Source organism: Eumetopias jubatus, unplaced genomic scaffold (genome assembly GCF_037043125.1).
Source record: "Eumetopias jubatus isolate StellerSeaLion01/CBP00866 unplaced genomic scaffold, mEumJub1_p1.0 scaffold_3, whole genome shotgun sequence".
NCBI classification, from domain to species: Eukaryota; Metazoa; Chordata; class Mammalia; order Carnivora; family Otariidae; genus Eumetopias; species Eumetopias jubatus.
In genome coordinates this window covers 75,578,228-75,600,861 of record NW_028274809.1, presented here as the reverse complement: position 1 = coordinate 75,600,861, position 22,634 = coordinate 75,578,228, and positions in this window count along the sequence as shown.

Here is a 22,634-nt window from a genome sequence, read left to right as displayed (position 1 = left end):
ATGAGATACATCTTTATTATACTAAGGAAATGGAGAATCTAAGAAAGTAATAACTTGCCTGAGGTTATATGGATAGTAACATAACTCATATTCCAACCCAGGCAGTCTGGCTTCAGAGAAAACGTATAACTTATTTTGAAAGATATAGAGTCAAAGTTATATGAAAAGAAGAAAATATTCATTTCTAATGTAAACCAAAAAGAACGTGGGTAGTGAGAGAATCAGGGAAGGTTGTGGGAGAACTTTTGAAGGCATAGGGAGTGTCCAAGTCAGATATAAATTCAGAAAAACACAGGAAAAGGGAAAAACCCGGAAATCAAGCACACTGTGGCTTCACTTTTCCAAGTCAATCGCATGTTACTCTTTTGGAATAATCTCCAGCTCCTTTCATCAAGAAATTACTAAACCTTCCATTGAGATACAGACTGTATTTTTTATGGGAAGAGGCTTGGGGAAGAGAAAGTTAGGCAAGATTTATACCATTAAAGGGGAGAAGCATCTTTGTCATTCTGGACCATTCTATAACTGGTGATGAAGCGGCTGGAAGCCGACAAATTAATACCAGGATTAATCCTCCCTAGGAGATAACTTGACATACCCATTGTGGAACCAACCAAAAAAAGTCCAATTATAAAGATTAAATTTGTTCATGTAGGAAATATATACATCAACTGCTAATCTCTCTGACTCTTTTCAAAGGTCCTCATAAGCTAATACCATTTTTGAAATCCCTAATTATCACTTCAGCCCAGAATCTAAAATCTGCTCCATTTAGATCAGGCTCTTCATTCACCCTTCAACATACCCCAGTAATATCCACGTTGCTGACTTGCTTCTTTTTCTTATACTACACTCTCTTGCTCTTCCCAAATTCTATGATTTTTGAGGCCCATTTGAAATTATGAATTCTTTTACATGTACATTGTCTTCCCTTGTGCCTATTCCTTTTGTCCCTATTATATTTACATTTCATGTCATCACATCTACAACTATAACATTTATAAGTAAAGGGACATTAATCATGAAATGCAGCATGTCTTTTGAAGTAATTTTATTTTTATACTTTGGAAATTAATAATAACAATAATAAAATACAGAATAAAATATAAGTGAATCAATGTATGCCTCACTAAGATTTGTCAAAGTTAATACTTAATTTTGCTTCAAAGTTTCATGAAAGTAGAACATTATACATGCTTTTTTTTTTTATGATTTTATTTATTTATTTGACACAGAGAGAGTGTGAGAGAGCACATAAGCAAGGGGAGTGACACGCAGACCAAGAGGGAGAAGCAGACTCTCTGCTGAGCAAGAAGCCCGATGCAGGGCTGGATCCCAGGACCCCAGGATCATGACCTGAGCCGAAGGCAGACATTTAACACACTGAGCCACCCAGGCACACCCATTATGCATGCTTTTAAAATCTATTCTTTTTCTCTCCTCATTTCATTGCCCTTTCATTATGTATTCAGTAAGTATCTTTGTAGATCATGAGTATTATCAAAACCAGATTAGTTAACTCATGTAGTATTCCACTTTATGGCTTTTCAACAAATATACATAAATGAATATATGTGTACATATGTGTGTATGCATATATATGTATATGTGTGTTTACCCAATATGTACTTCAGCAAAGAGAATACATACACACACACACACACACACACACACACACATATACACGAGAGCAAGGAAGAATCAAGTATATTATCTAGGAAGCTGAGACATACAAAGCTAAAGATGAAAAGTAGTGAGACAAGGTGTTTTCAAAGAATTTGCTTGAAACACTATGCATTCAATATGAAAGCAACTGTTGAAGGCAAGATCAATGATGGGGACAAAGAGAAGATTCTTGACAACTGTAATAAAATCATCAACTGGTTTAATAAGAATCAGACTTCAGAGAAGGAACATCAAGAGCAAGAGCCAGGAAGTTTGCAACCACACCATTACCAACCCCAAGAGTGTAAGGGGCACGCCTGGAGGAATGCGTGGGGGCTTCCCAGTGGTGGAGCTCCTCCACCGGGTGGTGCCTCCTCTGGGTCCACCATTAAAAAGGCTGATCAAGTCAATCTTACCATACACTAGCATTATTCTACACACACACACACACACACACACACACACACACACACACACACACACAAAATTGAAGGACCCAAATGTAGCAAATTCCATGGCAGTTTTAAAGTTGAAATGTTATAGTAAATACCTGGCCATCCTTGATACTTGAATATGAAATATGTGCACAGGGAAAAAAATAACAGTGCACTTCATGAACATTGTATTGTAAAGGAAAAATGCAATACCTTAAAAGTGTATTTAAATTTGGCATCTGGGGGCGCCTGGGTGGCTCAGTCGTTAAGCATCTGCCTTCAGCTCACATCATGATCCCAGGGTCCTGGAATTGAGTCCTGCATCCGGCTCCCTGCTCTGCGGGAAGCCTGCTTCTCCCTCTCCCACTGCCCCCCTGCTTGTGTTCCCTCTCTCGCTGTGTCTCTCTCTGTCAAATAAATAAATAAAATCTTTAAAAAAATTAAAAATTAAAAAAAAATAAAATTGGCATCCGGGCGCCTCGGTGGCTCAGATAGTTAAGTGTCTGCCTTGGGCTCAGGTCATGATCTCCAGGTCCTGGGATCGAGCCCCGCATCAGTCTCCCTGCTTAGCTCCCCCTCCTTCTGTCTGTTTCTCCCCCTGCTTGTGCTCTCTCTATCTCTCTCTTTCTCTCAAATGAACAAATAAAATCTTAAAAAAATAAAATAAAAATAAAACTGGCGTAAAAATAAATAATTAAGTAAATAAATAAATTGGCAACATGTAAAATCTATACATATATATATATATATCTGTATTACTTAGGTAAACGTGTATACTTCCAAATTTCACTCTTCCAAACAATACTTCATTCTTTGAAACAATACTTCACCTAAAATTCTTTGCAGTTCTTCTCGTGCACGTGTTGTGTTTCCAGAAGAATGACCACCAAAATTGAATTGGTTATATGCATTGCAAATACTTTTCTCAGACTATGGATTTCCTTTCAATTTTACAGGGATAATGTTGTCAGTCTTGTTGTTGTTGTTGTTGTTTTCTCTCTCGGCATTGATGTCATAAAGATGCTTTCACATATTTTCTTATAAATGTTGCAGTGTTTTGCTTTTCACATATAGGTATTTCATTCACCTGGAATTTATTTCTGAGTGTGTATGCGGTAGGCATCTAATTTATCATCCTCCATACGGAGAGCCAGTTGTCATAGCATAATTTGTAGGAAGAGTCCATCTTTTCCTTGCTGATGCATAACACTGCTGCCAAAACCAGCTTCCAATATATTCAGAGGTCTGTGACATTCTCATGATGTTTTTGTGTCTTTTACTAGTCTCTCTATTTATATATCATAGATATATTTGGCTAACATTACTTTGAATCCACCTAGTTTTAATTATTTGGAAATCCGATGGACAAGTTCCTGTTACTGGTTACTTTTCAAAATATCATAGCTACTTTTGTTTTCCTTTATGTGTCTTTTAGAGATCTAGGTAAGTTTCATGAAAAATCATGTTGATATTCTTTTTAGAGGTATGCTAAAATTTATTAGTCCATTTGGGGAGAATTATTATCTCTAAAATGTTGAATTTTTTCATTCAATGTGGTATTTCTCATTCTTTATTGAGTCTTTTTTCATGGCCTTTAATGTTTTCTTAATTTATCTTTTAAGATGTTGAACAACATTTCTTTCTTTCTTTTTTTAAGATTTTATTTATTTATTTGACAGAGAGAGACACAGCGAGAGAGGGAACACAAGCAGGGGGAGTGGGAGAGGGAGAAGCAGGCTTCCCCCTGAGCAGAGAGCTTGATGTGGGGCTCGATCCCAGGACCCAGGATCATGACCTGAGCCGAAGGCAGATACTTAAGGACTGAGCCACCCAGGCGCCCCTGAACAACATTTCATATCCTTATTTCTTGATTTATTATAACAATTTGGATACTTAGAATAGAATTTTATTTTTAAAATTTATTTTATTTTAGGGGTGCCTGGGTGCCTCAGTCGGTTAAGAATGAAACACATTTTCTATTTTGTGTTAACGACAATATTAATGATTATTATGGCAAATAGCAACCCTGCCCAAATTAAAACGTCATGTTTTAAGAAATAATTGTCTTAAGGAAGTTCCCTTGACTTGATGCTTATAATGTTTAGACAGCCTCTAAACAGCTATTTTTTTAATTTTTAATTTTAATTTTAAAAATTATGATACATGACATATAACATACAGTTTACTATTTTAACAATTTTTAAGTGTATAATTCAGTGACATTACGTGCATTCACCTTGTTGTGCAACCATCACCACTCTCCGTCTTCAAGTCTTTTTTATCTTCCCAACTGATACTTCATACCCATTAAGCAATAACTCACCATTCTCCCCAGTCCCTGACCTCCACCATTGCCCTTGAATCATCTCTGTGAATGTAGCTGTTCTGGGCATTTTATAAAGTAGAATCATACAGTATTTGTCCTTTTTCACTGGCTTATTTCACTTAGTATAATGTTTTCAAGTCTTATTCATGTTGTAGCGTGTGTCAGAACTTCTTTCCCTTTCTAGGCTGAATAATTTTCCATTGTAAATATGTACCACATTTTGTTTGTCCATTCATCTATTAATAGACTCTTGGGCTGCTTCAACATTTTGGTTATTGTGAAAAAGGGCTCTGTGAAGATTAGTGTATAAGTATCAGCTCAATCCCTGCTTTCAATTATTTTAGGTATATACCCAGAGGTAGAATTACTGTATTACTTAGAAATTCTATGTTTAATTTTTTGAAGAATGAGCATACCATTTTTCACAGTAGCTGCATCATTTGTCATTCCCACCAGCAAATCACAAAGGTACAAGCGTTCCAATTTCTGTACATCCTCAACAACAGTTGTTATTTTCTGGGGTTTTGTTTGTTTGTTTTGCAGGGGTAGGGTTATACATTTTTTTTTATAACAGTCATACTCATGGGCATGAACTGTTATCTCATTGTGGTTTTGATTTGCATTTCACCAATGATTAATGAGTGATGTTGAGCATCTTTTCATTACTTGTTAACCATTTGTGTATCTTCTTTGAGGAAATGTCCATTCAAGTCATTTGCCTGTCTTAAAATCAGGTTGTTTTTTTGTTGTTAAGCTGAAGAAGTTTTTACCTTATTCTGGATATTAATCACTCATATATGGTCTGCAAATATTTTCTTGCATCCCTTGAGTTGCCTTTCCATGCTGGAGCTAGTGTCCTTTAATGCACAAAGGTTTTTTATTCTGATGAATTCCTGTTTATCTATTTTTTTCTTCTGTTGCCTGTACTTCTGGTGTCATATCTGAGAAATTCTAAGGTTTTTCTAAAATCAAACTGAAAAACATGTATATATATATATATATTATAAAGCATTGTGGAAAACATTTTTAATTTCACTTGCACAAATGTAAAACTTAGGAGTTGAGTCTGAGTCCTTTCCTCAATACTCAAGGACAAGTAAAAATGTGTTGTCTGCTCTTAAGTCTATCCTAAACTGAGATGTAGGCATTAAAATCATTTGGTAATGCCTGGTTGAAAGGTGATTATCAAGATAGTATAGAATGTGGGGGATGTGTGTGTGTGTGTGTGTGTGTGTGTGTGTGTGTGTGGTGGTTAAATTATTATCAAAAATGTAGAGAGAAAATTTTTTAAAAATCTTAATAAAGAATTGACAACTCCAGGAATATATTTGTTCATGTTCATGTTTAAATATCTTATTCTAGTTGATTAATTATATGCAAAAGAATTCCTTAAGGCAAAGTTTGTTGACATACCTGAACACTGATGGAGTTGTCAAAAGCATATTTAACAAAAGGCTGTGAATATACTCACTATAGTCTCTTTCAGACAAGACTGTTCTGTGTTCAGAGAATGAGAGTAGTGTTGTAAACATGTTCCTTACCTTTTAAATATGCTAGGGAGCAGTAATTGTGGCTTAGCATATTCAACATTGTGTTAATCATTGAACAAATGTATCTCAGAATCACACATTCCTCATAAATGACTTTTTAATTTTTTTCATCATAATATCTGTAACTTCCTTAAAAATTATTAAATGTTACTAAATTGAGCTATGGAAGCAACCTAAATTTCCATTAATAGATGCATTAATAAAGAAGAGGTGGTATACATAGATACATGTATATAATGGAATATTGCTTAGCCATAAAAAATAAAATCTTGCCATTTCCAACAACACAGATGGGCCTAGAGGGTATAATGCCAAGTGAATTAAATCAGTAAAAAAAGGTAAATGCCATACAATTTCATCCATATGTGGAATTTAAAAAATAAAACAAGTGAATAAACAACAAAAAAGAGAGATAACAATAAAAAAGCTAGAGGTTTTTCTTTTCTTCTTTCTTTCTTTCTTTCTTTCTTCTTTCTTTCTTTCCTTCCTTCCTTCCTTCCTTCCTTCCTTCCTTCCTTCCTTCCTTCCTTCCTTCCTTCCTTCCTTTTCTCTCTCTCCCTCTTTTCTTTTCTCTTCTCTTCTTTTCTTTCTTCTAAGTAAAAAAAACAGACTCTTAAATACAGAGAACAAACTCATGGTTACCAAAGGGGAGGTGGGGTGGGGAAGGAATGATTGAAATAGATAAAGGGGATTAAGAGAACACTTATCTTGATGAGAACTGAGAATCGTATAAAATCATTGAATCATTATTTTAAAAATGTTATTTAATCAGCATTAAAAATAATTAAGCATCACGGCTTTAATTTATTATATGATATACTATGTGTATATGTAATATTTAAATAAACTCATGTAACTACTTCATTATGTTTAAAAAAACAATAACTTGGGGCACCTGGGTGGCTCAGTTGGTTAAGCGTCTGCCTTCGGCTCAGGTCATGGTCCCAGGGTCCTGGGATCGAGCCCCGCATCGGGCTCCCTGCTCAGTGGGGAACTTGCTTCTCCCTCTTCCTTTGCAGCTCCTCCTGCTTGTGCTCTCTCTCTCTCTCTCTGTCAAATAAATAAATAAATAATAAATAAATAAAATCTTTAAAAATATATAAATGTAAAAAACACGAACTGAGAGTGTTAAATTTAAAAGTTAATATAGAACTTAATGGAGGATTCTGTGCAAATAGAATTAGACCCTCAACTTTTAGCCCCTTCGAAAGCAGTGTCCTAATATAGGTATATTTTATCAGCATGATTGAAATCATGTATTTTGGTGTAAGCATAACTCACATTTATGGTATATATGTACTACCTAATAAAGATTAATATTCTAAATCTGATTATTTAAAATACTGGATATAGTCTACAAATGACCAGTGAATAATTCATTGTCATTTTCTAAGTGTGTATTTTTCTCTCAATTGGTTATTCAATTTTTATCTCATTATCATCCATCTGTTAAATTAGACTTACTTATAATTAATGTCATTCCAATCAAACCTACACTTAAATAGAATGATGTAAGAAAACAGTTCTTTTTTAAATACATGGAAAATACTTCAAGTTAAAAGTTGAAGCAGTATGCAAAACATCATTCCTGTTAGTAGGTTGCATAAAAATTATATAAAATGAATCAGAGTGGCTTAAATGCTCTCCATTCTTAACAGGCCAGACACCAACGGCGGAGTGAGAACTCTACAATCACTATGTTAATGTTGACTTGCAGTTCATAGCTCTGTTTGGGACAACTCAAAGCTCTGTGACTGTGTTCATATTAGGGAGAGAATCCAAAAACGTACTGGTTAGATTCTTCTGAAGTCTTACACATGAGAGTGGGAATATGGTTTTCTTGCTCCTAGCTTTCTGATTTCTGGGATTCACTTTCTACTAAACAAGTTCCAGTTTACCTGTTAGGAATATGTGGATGTATAACCACATTATTTATTATTTAGTAACGTGAGGTCACTGTTTCTCACGGTATCTAGGTTCTGTTAAGCCATAAGTGCTTTGCTTTACGGCATAGGACAACAGACTGCTTCCAAATCCCACTTGTTCATGCAATAGATTTTACAATACTCTGAGCTCTCATCTTCTTTTGTTTTGGGGGGTTAAGCTGGAAGAAATATTGATTGGCAATTTGCCATTCAGTTCTTACAAAGTTAACCCTAGCTATGTGTGATTGTAAAATTCTTCTTTATATTTTATCCAAATGCCTCATGCTGCTACTTTGTTCCAATTCTTCCTTTTAACCTCTCTATTGCAAATTTAAAAGCTAATCCTTGACCATGCAATGCTTTTCAGCAGGGATCCACGAGGACAAATCAGACGCCTTCATGCTACATCAACACTGTCTGTAGGTAGATATAATGTTGAATTTGGCACAAATAATCCTCTCTATTTTCTTACTTTTTTCCACATAACACATTAAGGAACATCCAAAAGCATCACTAGAGAATTTACAACACTAAGGAACAACCTGCTTCTTTAATGCTGTGAGAATCTATAAGAAATAGAAAGCTAAATCTAGAAATCCAGGATATTTTCAGTCTGCTAAACACAAAAGACTCAACCAGTCTTCAAGAACCAGACCAATCTAAAAATTTATCTAGAATCACTTGGGTCCAAGCCATGATGTGACTGGATGTATTATCTGGTTATATCACTCAATTTTTTAGTATGTCCTAAAAATGGACTTAATTATGTCAAAATAGGGTTGACAAATGTAAAGTACCAGATGTTAACTAAAATCAAAAAATTCTATGGAGCTTGGAGAGAACACATACTACGGGACAAAAGCACATAATGTAACAACACATTTTAAAATATATATAATTTGATTGTTTCCATCTAAATCTAGCAGCATATGTTTATGAGCCAAGTAGAAAATATAGACAGAAAGAAAGTCTGAATATTTAGAACCAATAAGAGAGGTTTTTTTGTTCCTATTTCTTTTGTTGTTTTTCAAACATCCATTGACAGGCCCTGGGGAAAAACTTGCATTGTGAAATTTTGCAAAGAATTCCACTTCTAGGAGGCAACCTACATCAGGACTAATGTTTAAGAACAGCTTGCATTTTATAGTCTAAGGGTGGCAAAACTACTTTAATAGAGCTCACCCCTGCTGTTCTTGCTGATGGTACCTCCTGCAGTGCATTAAGCCTTCGCTATGTGACAAATGGCTGTGGTTTTAATCCACAATCATTAAAATACTAAATCATTAAATCCTGGAGGCACAGAGTTTATAACTAAGGAGCACTACAGAAGAATAGCGGCGTTCCATTAGGGAATCCAGATACCTCAAAGATCACATATAATTACGTCTAATTGGTCAGCCTGTGAACAAAAATAAAACCCTTTTTTTTTTCTATTAATGACTATTTAAAAAACAGATTTTTTAAATTGAGTTTTAAATTGTTTATTAACAAACTTTGTTGTAAGTACTTAAATAAGCATGAAATTTCCAGATTCGTCTTTTAGCAAACTGTCAGAAATTTATAAACAAGCCAGTAGAAACTCTAATTTTCCCCGTTTAAAAGTCAAACTAAGGATAATGTGAGCTGACCAAAGTGGACAGAGAGTTCACATTTCATCGTCATCCCACTGTTTCAAATTTAATCATTCTCACCACAGGATTTTTTCTTATGAATTTAAGAAAAGTGTCACAAGTGACACTTTCCCTATTTTCACAGCCTTAAAACTGGGGACCAAGAAACACCATCGGTTTAAACACATACATGCATTCAAATGCCCCATTCTATAATTAGATAGTTGTTGCACTTCAATATGAGAAAAATACATCAATCATCTAACATTTAAAATGGTTTTATATGATGATGAATGACATGTAATTCTGTGCCCTTTGATGGCTCCAAATATAAATAGCAATGTATCTTTACTTGATTCAATATTTACAGTTTTTTAGAACATAAGCTCTTGAGAGCGAAATACAGTTCTTTAGTAATTTTAACCAACAAATGACAAATTCACAATTTATTGGCTATTTAGAATTGTTCCTAGTACTTCTATTTTCCGAGGTATAGACAGGCAATAGTGTGGTATAGTGTGTGCTTTTATTTACCCAGAATACGTTTTCTTTTGGTCCAAAGCTAATTTATGTGAATTCCCCATCCTGGGATCCTATGCTAATCAGAGATCAAAAAACAGCTTGCATTATTCTGTCACCAACTGCTCAAGGTGCTCTTAGCTTTCACTATAACTCTATGTTGAGGGAGGTATGGGGGGAGCAAATATAGAAAAATTAAGCCAAAATATCAAAAATAAAACATAAACTTTATACCTTTCTTATGCCTTATATTTTGTAATTTTTTAATTAAAAATAAAGATATAGGGGCGCTGGGGTGGCTCAGTCGGTTAGGCATCTGCCTTCGGCTCAGGTCATGATCTCAGGGTCCTGGGATCGAGTCCTGTGGGCTCCCTGCTCAGTGGGAGCCTCCTTCTCCCTCTCCCACTCCCCCTGCTTGTACTCTCTCTCTCTGTCAAATAAATAAGTAAAATCTTAAAAAAAAGGTATAAACTTAGATATTGCCTATAAATCTTGAGTGATTATATTCTATCAGATATGAGGAAGCACTGCATTTCCATAGTCATTTTTCATTGCTCAAAAATCTAGTTATACGTATTATGAGAAGGAAACACAGTTGAGAAGTATTATATATGTAGAAGACGTAGTATTACACAAATAATTTGTTTTGCTGAAATATGTGTATCATCATCTTGTGCTTTCTTTTTTTTTCTTAGCAATATAATTTGAAGTTAAGGTATTATTTACCTACTATTGATTTTATAAAATTAAAGACAATTTGATTTTTACTGAGAAGATACATGATAATACAGAAACAGATTTCATTAAGTTTAAGTGGATTTCTATCTGGAACAGAGGTGGCAGTCAGCATCATGGTAGATTTCAGTTATGATATCAAATTGTACTTATGGAACATGGGTCTTAGCAGTCATGTTTTCGTTCTATTACTGAGTTTTTAAGAAAAATTTGACAAGTTGCAGACATAAAGAAATTTATATTTTAATTAATAATTTTTAAAAGGACAACTCTCATTATTTTTTTAAAGGCAAAGCAGTATAAAGTCAAAATTAATAAATTAGGTCAATATAAACACCACGATTCTTGAGCCAGATTGCATGGGTTTTAATCTAACTGTACTATATAATAGCTATGTGACCCTGGACCAACTCCCTACTTGCTTTGTGGCTTGCCTCTAAAACGGGGATAAAATAGTATCTACTTTGTGGGTTATTATATGAATTAAATTAAACAATATATATTGATTAGTTCTTGGCGTAAGTTAGTATTATGAGGGCGCCTGGGTGGCTCAGTCGGTTAGGCGTCTGCCTTTGGCTCAGGTCATCATCCTGGAGTCCTGGGATCGAGTCCTTCATCAGGCTCCCTGCTCAGTGGGGAGTCTGCTTCTCCCTCTGCCCTTTACCCTGCTCATGCTCTCTCTCTCTCAAATAATAAAAATAAATAAAATCTTTAAAAAAATTTAATATGAGTATTCCTTCTTGTTATTATTTACTTAAATAAAAATAACAATATTTTCCCATATTACTGTATAAAATGATCCCTCATTTTAATGTTCAGCAGACTGATTATGAATCTAGCTGCAGATAACAAATGTGAAAGTCTTCATTCAAGTAATTAGCACTCCCTGTTATTGAATACCTAGCCTGATCCAAATGTTTGGACACCCGTGTGGCCCTTGCAGTCCTTTAATTTTATTATGTGATGCTATGGAGAGAAACTTCTACCCAGAGCAATATTCCAACATGTCAAGAGGCAGAATTCTAATGTTTTTTCAGAAGATGAGAAGTTTCAAATCTCAGTCCTCCTCCCCTGCATACGTGTTGATTTACAGATGCCTCTCCTCATCAGTGACTACTGAGTCTTTGTCACATCCAAAGGTGGGCTTTTGCACTATCCCTCTCTAGTCTTTGACTGAACCCTAAGTGTTCTCTGTACTGTAGCAAATTGAGAGAAGACATTTATCATTGGAGCTGTTGGCTCACTTTTCAGTCCCATACTCAGCTTATGGAAGGCTTCCTGTTGTAGACACCACATTATAGTTTATGTGCTCTTGATAGTTTTTAGTTGTATATTTTATACTTTATAACATAGTATACATTTTATTTCAAAAAGATACATGTTGATATATGAGAAATTGGTAATATTTCTGAGTATCAGTCTTTAGGAATGACAAAAGCTATAAAAAAGATGATCTTATGTGAAACTGTCTATTGTCTAAGTGCATTACTCCAAAGAGTAGTCTTAAGGAACAATAACAAATTTTCTTATGACTTTAAAGTCTTTTAATAATCACAAAAAGAACAATTATAATAACAAATAACTTCATGATAGGTATATTCTTGACAGATAAAGGAGTTTATACTCTAGAAATTATAATTTTGTAATTGAATTGAAATAATCTTCATTTGGTTCAAAACAATGTTAAACCGAATCACATGAAAATTAAATACCCCCTTAAAAAATTAAATACCTTAAGAAAATTAAATACCCCTTCATCCCGGCCAGTAATTCTTGGTTTGTTTTGTTCTGCTCTTCTTTTTTCGTTCACTGAAGAAGCAAGGGGTCACAGTGTGCGTTTGAGACTCTGCTCTGTATTTGTCTGGGGTGCAAAGTTTGAGTACTATTGATTTAGGGAGGAAAATTTCATCAGGAGCCAATTGCATACAGAATACAGCAAACCAGAATGTATTGAAGTTTAACCTTAAAATGACAAATCCTGGTGGCATCAAAATGTCTCTGCTCTTTCCATTCTTGTTTTCCTTTCAGTATGCCTTGGCATAAGGTAAAAGTAATCTTTACTCCTCTCAAATTCAAGGTTCATTTAGGCATAAGGGTAACAAACACCTTTGTGACACCTAACTTACTTCTTTGAAAATTTGTCCAACTATTTTCTGTGGAATAATAATAAGGTAGAGTAAAAAAAAAAATAAAGGGCTTGTAATTACGGGGGCATAAAAACATGCTGAGACTTTCGTTTAGCTTTAAGAGCCAAAATTTCATTAGCCACAATATCAATAGTCAGACTTCACACATAGTCTGCATCTATATGTTTGGTCTTTAATTCTTAGTATTTATTTATCACTTTTCTGCATAATGGAGAAACTGAAGACAATCATAACTATGCGAGTAAGTCTATAACAAGAATATGAGAACTCAGTACTATAAGCAACAGTAGGAAAGGCAAGAAAGTTAATGATGTGAATGGGATACATTTTAGGTAGGGCTCATTTTAACTAGAATGCAGCTGTTGAAATGTTTTATAACCCATGGTACATAAGCTTGAGAATAAAAATAGATGGAGATAGAAGATATTGAGTTAGCTGGTTATTTTATGAAAATCCGAATCAAGGAGGGTACTTAAAGAGAAAATAGTCAATCACAAAATTGTGTTGCAGGGGAAAAAAAAACTCACAATTCATATATTAGTGGCTCAGCAGGTGGGATCCACATCAGAATATGTGAGTTGGAATCCTTGTTCTGCCACCTAGTTGCTGGATCCTTCTGGGAAAATTGTTTTACACCTCTGTGCTGCATTTTTCTCATTTATACAATGGGGGTGATAATAATATTAGTACTTTTTTCCTAGGGCCCTTTGAAGATCAAATGAACTAAGATCTGTAAAGTGTTAAAATATCTGATCCTTGTGGGCACTCAATTGTTGATTGTTACTAATGCGCGAAGAAAAAACTGAAGAACTTGCTAATGAGAAAAAGAATGAATATGTAAGGCATAGGCAAAACTTAAGTGACAATTAACATGATCAGAGGATATAGCCTTGTTTTTGCTTCATTTAAAAATCACCTTTAAAATAATAGATAACAGCCATTAAAAAAGTCACATATGATATATTCAAAGTGAGATTTTTGTCAATCAAGATTATTTAGTTCAATTCTTATAGTATGTGTAAATCAGAGATACAGAAAATGTATTACATATTTCAAAATTTTGGAAAGTTTATATAGTATAGCTTTCCTCTTCTGTATCCCTTAATCTTCTTACTTATTTTGCCTTCTTTGTTTCTCAGTTTATTATTTTTAATTTTTTAAAAATTTTAATGCATTTTAACCTTCTCCAAATCATCTCAACATCTCACACTAATGAAATTATTTATTCTTGCAAATTGCCCTCAAGATATATATTGCATTATTTAATTTATTATTATTTAATATGTTATTTATTGCCTAAATACTTGATTTTATTTTGGTCAGTCATAGATAATTTCAAAAGTTGCCTCTAGGTTATCATGTAGCTTATTCAAAAAGTATCAGGTAGATAGAGGCTGCTGGGTTATAGTTCTTTTTTTTTTTTTTGCGGGGGGAGCTCTATTTGCATCAGCATTCATGAGTTTTCATGCAGAATTACAAATTTTCTGGAACAATTTTAATATAAATTTTTTTCCTATTTTCTTTTATGATTTCACTTTATGATCTGCATCATTTAAACCAAGTATAAATAAAGCAACTGTTCTGAACAAAGCAGACAAAGGAAGCGGTTGCTTAGCAACAGAAATCACAGAACAGATCCTGAACTCCTACTCAGATGGAAGCTTCCTACCTCAGCTTGGTGGAGAAAGCGTTTCTGAGTATCCATTCTTTAACCATGCATGCCCCTCACATTCAGAGCACAGGCAGCTTTTGATCCTCCTATTAAGAGGAATTGAAAATTAATAGGCTTCAGTAGAGTTTGTACCATTTCTTTAAGGTTCATGAATTACTGTATCGAAGATGATGAATAAGATATATGCCTGGAATGCTCATACTTTTGTTTCAGAGCTGAGTGACTATGTACCTGAGAATTATTCTGAATGCTCATGGGGTGACCATATGGGATGAACTGGAGATTAAAATGCATCTGAATCTGCGTGTGAACAAATCCAAAACAAGCACCGGGACACCCTAGAAACCAAGTCAGCTTGATGAGCCCATATTGGGAATGCTGTTGTATACAGCTCTGGGAATTGCATATGAAGATTTGTGAACCCATGCAAATTACAACTAATTTAGATTTTAATTCACGTCATAAGTCCCCGTGCTTGAGCATAGGAATCTTCATAAATGATGACAGATTTTGTCGTTTTGCCTCATGTGTATGTTTTTAAATTTTCTCTCTGAAATTATTATATTAAGGAAGATCAGTATATTTTGAAATTATTTTGAGGTTGTAAGTTAACCTTCTTATTTATTTTAATGTTAGTTGCATAGAATTGAATCAGTCTTAATTTCTGTTGCATTGATCCTTGCGAGGTGTCCTGCATTTTAAATATTAACTCTGCCAGCAATATTTTTTGAGTGCCAACTAAATGTCTGATTATCATTCATGGGTGAGTCAAGCCTAGTCACTGATGCCAAATTCATGGGCCAGTTCATACAGATTCAGGGTGGATGATGTTGGAATGCCCTCCCAAGTGGGCAAACTCAACCTAATTAAAGCCCTAAGTCTAACTTGAATGGAATATAATTGAAAGAGATCATTACTGGTGCCGCATAAAGTACCACTTGTTAGGAAGCTAAGAAGCTAATTCTTAGTGGGGATTGTTTATGTAGGCGGGTATAGGGGGAAAGTCGGTGGTTGAAAGAACTATGTTCCAGTTGTGCCACGCACTATGCTTTGAGAATGAAGTGAGGAAATAAATAAAACATGGTCACTGCTTTCAGGGGTTCATAATTAAATAGGGGAAAATGAGCATATAAATTCCTATCAAGTATGGCAAGCACAAGAACAGAGATGTTGCAGAAGGAAAGGGAGTGGTGGGGAGTAGCTCCGCAGCACGGGGGCATAGTCAGAGTAGGCTTTGCCTAAATAGCATTCCCCATCAGTTCCAGGAAAGGTGAGTTCTGCTTGCAGGCAAGGGATTTCAGGTATCTGGCCCCAGAGATTCGATATTCACTGCACAACAGTGGCTACTTTCCATACACATGGCTTCCCACAGTTTCTAGAGTTCTATCAGTTACTGTCTACTATATACCTTTTGTCACCTGTACTGTCAGGACTAGTTTAGGACTTGCCCTCTCAGAGCAGTTGCCATTCTCCCTCTTTAACATAAATGCCTGCATTTCCCCCACAGAGTTCTCTTTCATTTCAATAAAATAGGTCCCTTCTTTAAAGACAGACGGTTAACTGCATAAAAGTAATGCAGTTTAGAGACACCTATCTATATGTTCTTTCTGGTTCTGTGATTGCACAGTTTCAAACTTGATGTGACACGAAAACATACATAGAACTAGACAGAAAAACCTACTGGAATCGGCCAAACTAATTCTTTATTTCCCTCTTGCCTCTCTTCTTCTGCTTCGGGGAAATGAATGGGGTCAGCATAGGGATTCATGCATGGTAGCTGGCTCCTTTGATAGATTGTTCCAAACTCTGCCTATGGAAGTGAAATTTTCTACTTACTTCATAGACCCGTCCTACTTGCACTTCCGCCTTCCATGTTGTTTTGGAATGCAGAGTTCGTTTGGATTGATCATTAAGACATTTTCCTATTCATAATTGTTTCTTCTTTTCTGTATGGCATATAATATTAGAAGGCACCAGAGGCTCTGTAAGTAGAATGAAAATTAAAACTAAGACCAGTGACGCCAGAAATTATTCAGATAGTGGTGAAGGCATATTCGTCCTTGAGGGGCAGCAGAGTGGGAGGAAAAAGCATAGGAAATAGACGAATTAAAATTGACATATTGACCCTATCGTTTCTTTACTATATAACTTTGTTAGGTAGGTGAGAACATAGAAGCTCAATTTCCATTGCCAAAAAATTAAAGTAATAGCTAGTTCTCAGTGTTGGTATTAGGATTAATTGAGATAAGCAGAATTAAAGGGTCTGGCACATAGCAAGCCCTCAACAAATACTGGACCCCTCTCTTAATTTCCCCATTAATATTGTCCTGATGCTATCAATCTTATTTCTGGATGGTTAGGGCATATTAATAATTAGTGTTAATTCACGAATTTAAGCACTGAGTGTCGCTAGACCTTTGCCCTAGTGAAAAACCACCTGGTAAAAAATTTGCATCCTGTCATTCTAAATTTGTGTAGTAGTGGATGTGACACTGAGTGAATTATTTTAATTTCACAGGTTCCACTCCCATAGCTGGCAAATGGAGGTTTTGTTTTTTCTTTTATAACTTTTTTATTTATTTAATAATCTTCAGCCTGTGCTATAGTATTTACACATAGTTGTGTCTATGACAATTATATTTAACATTCAGAATTCTTCCTCTCGCAATTATAGGGAGGGGCTGTTGATACCTGAGAAGAAATATTTCATATACCCCAAGAAGAGAGCATTGGTAGTTAAGGGATGTGTCCTCCCCAGAATTTTTTTTTAAAGATTTTCTTTATTTATTTTAGAGAGCCATAAGAGAGAGCGTCAGTGGGGGGAGGGGCAAATGGAAAAGGGGACAGAGAATCCCAAGCGGACTCCACACTGAGCAAGGAGCTTGATTCTGGACTCCATCTCATGGGCCTGAGATTATGACCCGAGCTAAAACTGAGTCTGATGCTTAACTGACTGAGCTACACAGGCACCTCTTCTCCCGTGAATTTTGATAGAACTGTTTAGCTACATTTATATTTGTTCATTTGTTTACTCACTAATTCATTTATTCATCAAATGTTTAATGGATGCTGAGTATAGTCCACATGGCTTTCTATTTGTTAGGCTTTATGTTGCAAGGCACAGACCATGACTTTGCTTTCCTATAATAATGTACGTAGTAAGATGTCTTACACATTATGATCACTTAATTCTACTGAACATTATTCTTGGGAGGGAATTGCTGTGACACACTTTAGCATTTTCTGTCTCCCTATGATAAGATGAATAAAATAGGGGAATGAGATGAATGGCTGGATTTTGTTAATATAAAGACAGTAACTTTATTTTTTCTGTGTCATATGTGTTGGTCTTTTATTATTAGAAACCAGTCATGTATATTGCAGCATACCCATGCCACATCTTTGCCCATTCAGTATTCCACTGACATTATTTAATAAATTGGAAAGTTCAATTATTAACTTTAGAATGCAAGGTCAGATTTCTTTGGGGTCTGGACATACCCATGTATAAATTTTGCAAATAATATCAGTAAATGCCAAAGGACAAGAAGATCAGTCATTGACAATCTAAAAGCTAATATAATATAATATAATATAATATAATATAATATAATATAATATAATATAATATAAATCTCTTTATCTATTAGGTGTTATATTTACAAAATATCAATCCCATTTCAATGTTTTGAAAGGTTTCTTGTGTATGATCTGAGTCAGAGAATAAATATCAGAATGCTGATGAATTTCTACTTAGGTTGTATTTTTTTTCCAAACTACAATGAAGGATATCTACTGGATCTTACCAGATATTCATCTATTTAAAGTATCATTCATGTATAAAGTATCATTCATGTATAAAGTTTAAAGAATAACAATATTTACACTAATTTTTAGTGATGCAAACAATTCTCTTTCATTATATAGATGGTGAAACTGAAATTTCAGGAATTAAAAAAGACTTGTCATTTTCAAATGTCATTTTCAAACCCAGGGTTTTGAAACCTCTGTATCAATATACAATCATTCCATCTCTGATTGGTTTCTATACCCTAACATGACACTGATTCATGTCAGGGCTGTATAAAAAAGTTGATAGTTTTGTAAACAAATACATAAAAATAAGATCTGGGTTCTGATAACTGACATCTATACCATTTGTTAAGATATTTATGTTCTTGCTTCCAGATGCATCCACAGCCCTTTGTCTAGCGAAATGCCTTCGAAAGGGAGGTCTGTCTATAGATAGGCTAGCTACATCAGAATTACTTGGGAAGTCTGACAAAAATAAAAATTTCAATACTATGCAGACTTCCTGAGTCAAACTCAATGGAAGTAGAAAGCTGGGAATTGATCATTTTCACAGGCGGCCCTCATCATCGTTACGGACATCAAAGTGTAAGGACAGCTGCTGTTCACCGTTCGATTGTGACCTTCCTCCAATAAGAGATTGTCATTCCAGACACCTTTGATTACCTGGAGAAACTGTCCAGTCATGCAGAGCATCCAGGTGTTGGGAGCTCTGCAGCAAAAATAATCCTCACAAGAGCAGATGATACTTGATAGTAGAGCACAGTACAGTCCTTGCAGACACACACACACACACACACACACACACACACACACACACACACACAGAGCAGATGATACTTGATAGTAGAACACAGTACGGTCTTTGCAGACACACACACACACACACACATACACAGAGCAGATGATACTTGATAGTAGAGCACAGTACAGTCCTTGCACACACACACACACACACATACACACACACAGAGCAGATGATACTTGATAGTAGAGCACAGTACGGTCCTTGCAGACACACACACACACACACACAGAGCAGAGAATATGATGTTTCTCCAGGTTGAGACTGGGAAGCACGTTCTTGGGAAAAAGTGATTTTCTTCAAGGGTATTCAGCATTTCTGGTACATATAAATAAGAAGCATATATGTACTTTTGAGGCTAAAATCATAATCCAATGTTAAAAAAGGTTTATTTCTCTTAAAATGCTTGTAGGTAATCAAAAGAAAGTTTTCTTACAGATGTGTAGGCAGTATGGCTTAATACAATGCTGTCCAATACAAATATAATGTGAGTCAAAATGTGAGCCACATATGGAATTTCAAATTTTCTAACGTAGCTACATTGTAAAAATGATAAACAGGTGATATAAATTTTAATAATATATTTCATTTAACCTGCATTTAACCTGAAAATCATTTCAACGTGCAATCAATATACAAATCATTGAGCTATTTTACAACTTTTGTTTCATCTCAAGTTTTCAATATCTGATGGACATTTTTGCCCTTGCAACAAATCTCAGTTCAAACTTGCATGTATCATGGGTTCAATAGACACATGTGGTTAGTGGCTTTCCCGCTGGACTGTGTAGATCCAAGAGAAGAGTTTTATTTAAATCTGTGCTCACCACTTCTATACTCAATGTCCATCACGTCACATAACTTTGGAGCTGCAATTTTCTCATCTGAACAAATTTAAGACAGGAATGATATATAATATATACCTTGCAAGACTGCTGTGTCAGTCACTCTGCAATCTGCAAGGTACGAGTTATATGTATGTACGATATGCAGTTATGCTGATTATTAGAATGACTAAAAAACCAGAAATTTCTTCATCTTTGAGTTTAGTAAAAAGATGTGGTTATGTGAAGATTGTCTAGGTAGCTAAGTACACAGAAATGTTCTTTGCTGGGTATAGAGATAAAGGTTATGAACCTAATAACAGAATTATAACTTTGGCTTTTTGTGCATGAAAATCCTTTATTCTCACATGGGGTATAAATGGCAGAACAACAGTATCTGTTGCACACTTATTCACACCATCAACCTGTGCTTTTGCTCATAAAGGAAGATAAAGATAACCAGTAACAACCTGATTTTTAGTGACTTACAGGGCAACATAGCTATCTATCAACTTCCCAGATCTATAAAGTGAAATGCTTCTATCTTAAATCACTTCACCTGGAAAAAGTCTTATCTAAAATGTCCTACATTTTGGCTACATAACACTGAAGAATCTCATCAAATTATTTTAGGTTCTGTAACAAGAATGGAAAGGGTTGGCATTCTAGAAGACATATCTGAGCAATTTCCATTTCTTTGCTTTAAAAGATGAGGCTGTATCTAAATACAAAGGGATTAGCTATGCTTCAGTGTGTTCTGGGATTGTATCATTTAGAGCACAGTTTGTGGCCCAATACAAAATGACAAAGGGATAAAAAGGAAAAATCTTTTATTTAGATATTTCATGTAAGGACAGAAGTATAGATTCTAATATGATTTATTTGTTTACTTATTTAGAATATGTGTAGTGAAGCAAAATTGTATGAAATGAAATATTAAAGCAGTTTGAATAACTAATTAATTTGTGAACTCTAAGGGGATAGAAAAATAAGAAGACACTAAGAGAGTTGGGTTTTCTTACTTTGACTAGAGGAAAATAATTTAAGGCAAAAGTTATAAATGGCAACTTTTCTTACACACAGTCTACTGAAATTCATGGCATTTTGTTTGGAAAAATATCTCCCCTATCACTTGTTTAATTAATGCAGGCTGATGTAAATGATTAACCACTGAACTCTACTCCTGAAACAATACTGAAATGTATGTCAGCTAACTAGAAATTAAATAAAAAGTAAATAAATAATAAAATTAAGAAAATGAAAAAAATAATTAATGCAGGCTACAGTTTTCTGAGGTTTTCAGAGGCAGTCCAGCCAGGAGTTTGTATTCTCTAATCCCTTCTTTTTAGAATCTGAACACAGAATGGTCAGATAATTGAAATTACGTGTTCATGGTTTGCCATAGTTTTGCTTGTTTATTCAGTTTGCAATGTTCCTTTTGGAGCTCTGCATGTCCAAAATAGTAAAACAAATTAATGTGTCTTTTGTGTTCAGCAGAACTCTCTCCAGAGGTATTGCCTTTACGTTAATGATTTAGGTCCTTCTTCCTACACATATCATGGGGCTGGGGCTTGGTATGATTTCATTTGCACTTCTCAGAGTATGCAACCCAGACAGCATGTACGATATTCATGGCAAGGATTAGAAGACACCTTGCTGAAAGCAAAACAAAGAGCTGAAAATAGCAAAGCTCACAACCCACTTTTTCTTCACTTCGTTTTCTCATTAGCACAGATTATTTTCCAGAAATGGCTTCTTACGAAATGATTCTCTGGCAAACATCTTTTTAAAGTTCACTCTCTCTTTCTCTCTTCAGCGAGGTCTAATTTAAGATGGTTGAAAATGTTGATTATTAACACTGCCCCACTCAGACGCCCCAGGCAAGGTTGCTGGTCTTCTGAGAGTCAACAGGAATCTGGTACTATGGGAGGGTCTGTGTAAACAAAACAGTTTATCCCAGTAGACTAATATTCCTAGGAAGCTTAGGCCAGTAAGAAATTAAAATGTAGAAATTCGTAAAGGAAATCCAAAAAGTAATTGAACAATACATGTGATTAAAGAATATCAGCCCAGCTTAAAAATCCACAGTATCTGCAAAACTATCTTAAATTTTCAGAGTTCAGATAGCACTCTCCACAAATAGTTATGACATCCTTACTGTCCACATGAAACAATGTGTTAAAACACAAGAATAAGATGTGGTCCCTCAATTTCTATAGCTCGAATCTGGGGGAAAGAACTTTACATCTGAAAAATTAACTAGTACATGGGAACCATTTAATAGAATCATGACTGTGAGTCTTGGGAAGCCAAGAAAGGGGGTCATTTTTCTCTGCCTTTAAAAAACTCATTCAGGAGAAGGGTTAACTGGAAAAGTGATACCTGAGATGAATCTCAAAGAATGAGTAAATACGTGCTAGATGGACAAGAGTGAGAAAAGTATTGCCGGCAGAGGAGTGAGCAAAAGAGAAAATGACTCATTCAGCAACATGTGGGATGTTAAGGCATATATGGGGGTATGTAAGGTTGTTTATAGGAAATAGAAACAGGCCAGATCCTGAGAGGACTAGATTTGCTTGCTATATTTTAGAATTTTATCTCCGTGGCTTATT